Source organism: Cricetulus griseus, chromosome 5 (assembly GCF_003668045.3).
Source record: "Cricetulus griseus strain 17A/GY chromosome 5, alternate assembly CriGri-PICRH-1.0, whole genome shotgun sequence".
Lineage (NCBI taxonomy): Eukaryota > Metazoa > Chordata > Mammalia > Rodentia > Cricetidae > Cricetulus > Cricetulus griseus.
In genome coordinates, this window is record NC_048598.1 from 181,929,789 (window position 1) to 181,935,873 (window position 6,085).

The window sequence follows — 6,085 nt, forward strand, 5'->3', positions numbered from 1 at the left end:
GACAGCAGCTGTGTCATGGGCTCTGCTGGGGACAAAATGCTCAGGACATCTCCAAAGCCCAGCGGTGCAGGGACTTGCCCCCTCTTGCAATCCTCTCCCTGCTGAGGCCTGTTGCCCGATACTGGTTCTCAGCCTGGGGCATTTATACAATCACCTGGGAACCGGCCATCCTGGTTCAGAAGCCTGGACCTCTGCTCTTCATTAGCCCTCCAGGTGAGTCAGCTACCCAAGCCTGAGAACCCAGCTAGCATACTGGCTTAGCAGCTTTAATGGAGACCAGAATAACATCAGCTTTATAAACACAGGTGTGTGTCTCCCGTGGGAAAGCCGCTGGCCGGGAAGGGGGTCTGAGTGGCTAGGGTGGTATGTTCTATGAGCTGGTCCAGGGTAGAGCGGACAATCTTGCCAGTGTGCTCGGGACAGGGAGAGTTCTGAGATCATGTGACCTTCAGTGCTAAACCAGGAGGTACCAGGCAAACCTTTAAGACTTTTTCATTCTCCAGGGGAGGCTGTGCTGGGCCCCAGGATGTGACCCAGTGCTGTTCAATTTCCTCTTGGGGGGGGCAGGGAAGGCATTACAAGGACACTGCAGCCACCTCTGTCACACTCCCTGCGGTATAGGAAGGAGCCTGTGTTCACACCCACACTGTAGTCAAGGGACAGGCCAGGAGAGCCAACCGTGAGGGGCAGGATAACACTAGGAGCTCCATCACCAAAGGCAATGAATCATGGGAACTCTTGGGAAGCGGAGTATAAGGGACAGGAGGGCCAGAAGTATACACATGGTCTTTGCAGAGCAAGAGTTGCCTGTCCTAGAAGCCCCAGCACAGTGCTACCTGGGGCCTTCCATGGGCAGGCCCCTCTCCAGTGAGCCCACCAAAGGTCTTTCCCCCTTGAAACAATGCTTGCCCACAAAGGGGTCGCTCCACTGGAGTGTGTTCTCAGGGGGATCAGTTGCATTGTCTTCAGCGGTCTCTCCAGCCATCTCCACTCGTCCTCCTAAGAGGATGTGGGAATTCTAGGGCATAAGGGCGTTGACAAGATCTCTTGCTTGTAGGAGGTAGAACAGGTTTTGGATACAAATGGGCCCATAACTGGCGTGTCTAGGGCAGGAACAGGATAGGAGATGGGACATCTTTCTTTCCAGCCCCTCAGCTCACCCTTTTCCAGAACCAGGTCCCCAAGAGTAGCTTAGGTCTCCAGCCTTGAACAGGGCAGAAGCCAACTGAGATCTCCATAAAGGGACAGGAAGCAGACTACAGTGGCTAGAATCCTGATCCCTGAAACCCAAGCCCACTACCCACCTGGGCTCTGGGCAGTGCCACTCAAACTCCTGGAAGGGTGTCTGGCCCACAGCTTGGCTCACGGAAGTAAGAAGCAGCCACAGAGGTGCCTGCTCTGCAGCCAGGAGAAAGCTGACAGAAAACAGAGGCAGGACCTGTCCCTCCCCCACAAGAGGCCTAGAGTTAGAAGGGAAAGAGTGGTCAGGATGCCTGGATGAGGCCTCATGACAAGCCTGGATGAAAATCCTCAAGGACACAGGGTGCTTTGGAATATGTTTATTTTATTTTTATCAACCTGCAGTATACATATTTAGATCAAATTAAATGATTCAGAACTACAAGCCAGGGACACTCGCCACCAACCCTGCCTGAGTGGCCAAGGTTGGTGCAGTGCCCACAGGGAGAACATGGCATAGAAAGAAACCTCGGAGAGGAGGGGCAGCAGAGAACCTGGGAGGCCCTCTGGTTCCTAGAGGCACCCTGGGTTACCCCACATACCAGCATCAAGCTGCCTGAGGCTGCTATCCACATTGGCACTTCCAGAGCAACAACAAACAAGATGCTGCCCCAAGGTGAATGCTGGGAGGGGGCACGCGACACTACTTCCCCCCCCCCACTGTTTCCTGTGCAGCCCTCCGGTTAGCTGCCTGATGAGTGGTTATACCACCTGCAAAGGAAGGAAACCCCTCCAATGTGCAGTTGAGGCACAGGGACCCATCCAGAGAGAGGAAAATGCTCTAACCAGCCTCAGATCCACCCTAGGCTGCCCTGGAGACTGGAACAGGAGAGGGCTGTCAGCTCAGGGGTCTCCAGCAGTCTGTCCCATATGACAGGCCCTGACCACCTGAGGCAGAAATGTCAAGCACACTTTGCTCAGGGGCGCCTAAAGTCTCTCACTTAAACCTCTCCCATGGGTACACCCCCATCTAACAGAGGAGTCTGAGACCCCAAAGGTCACTCTGGCCAGATTCCACATCAGGACCCTTCACCACCACTCCTCACGTTTCCTCTCCAGCCCACCGCTGGCCCTGGAGATGGTCCATTCACGGCGAGCTACTGCTCGCACTCTCGGGATCCCTGCCCCACCCTGGAGAAGGGAAGGCTCCGGCGGCGGTAGAATAGCAACCTTAGCCCGGATCGCCGCTCCCAGGAAGCCCTGGAACAAGGAGTGTTCCTTGACCCCGAGGCTCCCGCCGGAGATTCGGTAGTTACGGACAAGGGTGGATCTGGGAGAAGCAAGGAGACGCCGGCGCCCGCCGGCTCCGCACGTGTCAGCAGCGTGGGCGAAAGACCAGGCTACCGTGCGCGTGGGGCCGGGCCCGGTGTGCGTCCGGGGTCGTCGCTGCGCGCCCCACCGGCCCGCACCCCACCGGCCCGCGCCCCACCGAGACCGCACCTGTCCGGCGGCCGGGCGCTGCTCCCTCCCCCAAGCAGACCTCGTGGGCCGTCGTGGGCCGCGCCGTCGCTGTTGGCTGTTGTCGTCGTCGCCGTGCGAGCCGGGTCTAGTGGTCCTAAACATTTCACAATTGCGCTACAGAACTGTTGAACTGTTAAGAACCACTGGACCCGGCGCGCCTGCAGACGGCAGCTCCGCGTGCCCGGGAGCGCCGGGGCCACAGGTCCGCGCCTCCCGCCGCCCGGCCCGCGTGGCCCGGCTGCACTCCGTGCGGCGGCGGCCGGCGTGGCTGCGCCTTTTATGCCGCACGGCCGCCCCGCTCGGCGCCGGAACGCGCCAGCCGCGCTGGCCAGACCGGTTTTTCCAGGCCCTTGGGTCGCACGGCGGGTCGGCCCGAGGCCCCCGGGACCCGCTCCGCGTGCCCGCGCGGGGGTGGCCCTGAGTCACCGGCCGCGCCCGGCGCCCAGCTTGGCGCACCTGGCCCGGGGTCGATGCAGGGGCCGCACCCGGTGGAACCCGAGCGCCGGGTTTGCAAAGCTCGCCAAGGAGCCACGCCGGCAGGGCACGCACCGAGCCTCGCGGGGGCGGGACAGGACACGCCCGCAGCGCGGCCTCGCTTCAAAGAGAACTCCGTGGGAGGGAAGGAGGGAACAAAGAGAAAGTGAAACTGGGTGGGGGGGCTGTGGTGAGTTTCTGCTTCCCAGACCGGGGCCTCTCGGGCGGTCGGAGGGGACGGCACGAGCCTAGTCTGGGTCCTTCCGCCAGCCGCCAGGGATCTTGTCCCTAGCCCAAAGGGCCCCGTGCGCTCCGCGCCCTGCCTGCTTAGTCGCTGAGCCCAGAAGGGTTCCATCCCGGTGCAGCCCGCTGTAGGGACAGTGCTATAGGAAATGGAGAGCGATTGGAGGTGGCGGTCCCATTCCTTCCCTCAAAACTCAAGTCTCTGAGGACCAGCAGGAGGTTGTCATAATTTATCCATGACCAGCTCAGGGGACACCAGAGTCCTCCGGATGTCACAGACTGGGCCCAGTCAGGAGGCAGCCACTGGGCTGTGAGGGACTCCCGAGACTTTTCAGTGATGCCCTGTCGTTTAACTTTTGCATTCAGCCTGTAGGGCGAACAGGGAAGGTTTGGGGGTTTCATTTTGCAACTGGGTAAACAGCCTCAGAGAGCAGCAGTGACTAGGTTCCTCAGCCCTCGGCAGTCTGTGAGTCTGACTGAGTGTGGAGTCATTGGGACCGGCCTGGAGGACTAAGGGGAATGACTAAGACATGCAAGAGTCACCTCACCAGGTACACACACTTAGAAGGAAGTTATCTCCTGTTCTCAGCCAGAACCGCCCCCCCCCATAGCAAGACGCGCGGGGGCGAGTGGGGGACGACAACGACACAAAGAAGAATCCTTCACAAGTAACCTAGCCTGAGTGGGCCCCCTTCCCTCAACAAAGGTGGGCACTATGGCTCAGAGGGGACTTTGGGGAGGCAGGTGACAACTACAGGCCCCTATGGCTCTCTTACAACAGGAAATGAGCCTTGTAAGACATCACCCATATATGATGAGAGGGGTGGGGGTGGCCTGGAGGGCTCTCAACTGGGGAGTCTGATTATAGAATAGAAAATGCTGGGAAAACAGAGGGTGTGATGAAAAGGAGATGTTCCCTAGAGATAACCTGGCCTCAGAGGAGTTGAAGCCTCCCTAGAGGGAAATTACCAGTGTGGAAAACAGCAGTGAGCCCGGCCTGCGGGGGGCAGGGCTCTGCCCTCCTCCCACTCATGCGGAGGGCCACAGAGTTCCACACCTTATCCAAACAGAAGTCTGGTCTTAGGGCAGTCAGGGTCACCTCAGCTCTGCAGCTGCCGACATGAGACCCCGGTGTTCCTGGAGCAGCTCCGTCCCTTACTCATCTGGAAGATGGAAGGGTGACCCAGTGCTCTTCTTAGGGGCCTGGACATGGATCGTGGCCTCTGTCTAAGCAACTTATCCATTACCCTGTGAGAGGAACGTACTCATGGAGTATCTGCCTTCCTCCTGTGGCTTCTGGACAGTCAGTGCCTGGGAAGCCAGCCCAGGGTCTGTCTGATGGGAGGCTGAACTCCTTCATCGTTGAGGAGAGGCCTCTGAAACCAGGTCTGGCTGGCAGCCCTAGTAGGAGTCCCTATCACCTACCTGCCCGACTCCTGAAGCCCCCTGACTCTTGTTACCCCACCTCTGCAGAACCTGTGTGACCAACCTGGAGAAAAGCTCATTCAGGGCTTCCCCAGCTGGCAGGTCAGCACCTGCTGGGGGTGGGGGTGGGGGGGTCCAGCAGAATGGGGGAAGGGAACATAGGCTTGCACAATCTACTGAGTATGGTGTACCCTAAAGCCATGTCTCTCCCAGAGAGAAAAGTGAGGGCCTGCTCTTTGTAGACTGATCTCATGTTCCATACCTTCCTCAGGCGCAGGTCTGACGGCCTCGCCACCCTGCCATGGACCCTGGAAGTCTCTGCCCACAGGTGATATCAGGACTCGACGCTCATGCCCTGTGGCCCCTCCCCACCCACTCATCAGGGATTCACTGAGGTGTGGGGCAAAGGCTTCTGGGCCCTGCTGTGTTCATGTGGTGTTACCAGGTTGTGCAAGCTCTGAGCACACCTGTCTGGGTGAGGAGCTGGGAGGCTGCCAGGGCAGCGTCTGCTGAGGCCTGGGAACCAGGCTGAGGAGCCTAAGGCGTGGGCAGGGGAGCCTCAGCCTGGCTCACCCAAATGCCAAGGGCCAGCTCTTGGGGTCCCACTTGCCCGCTGTCCTCAGGGCGCACATGTTCATGGGAGCCTGGGTGCTTTCCTATCTAGGAGCCCAAAGGACAAATGAGCATTCTCGTGTGGGCACAAGGTAGAGAGAGGGACCTGAGGTTCAGGGCAGCTCCTTGCTTCCAGCGAGGAAGGGTGAGGACTGCATGTGTCAGAATAGGTGGCTAGTGTCTCATACCGGAGGAATTAGCCTGGGGTGGGCCCTGTCCTAGCTAGATGTTTAAAGTTTGGACTGTGTTTGGACTTCCTAAAGTGAGTCCCACTGTGCCTCAACCAAGACCTGCAGCTGCCAACCTGTATCAGGATGCCTGCTTGCCCACCCAGGAGCCTCACCTTGGCCGTAGGCGGCCCAGGACACAGACGGGAGCTGGAAATGCCCGTGCCTAGGGGCTATCTGCCAGAATGCCGAGGTTTCCTGTCATTCCCCTTCAGCTCCTGGCTGCCTGAAGAGGTGACTTAGCCCCAGATGAGAAGAATCAGGACATGTAGACTGGGGAAGCAGCTGCCCGAGGGGACAGGAGTGGGACAGGGCTTACTCAGGCTGTCCCCACATCACCCTCTCCTACCATGCCTGGCCAGCCTCAGGATGATTGCTTAAGTGGACTACTGTCTGTCCCACAG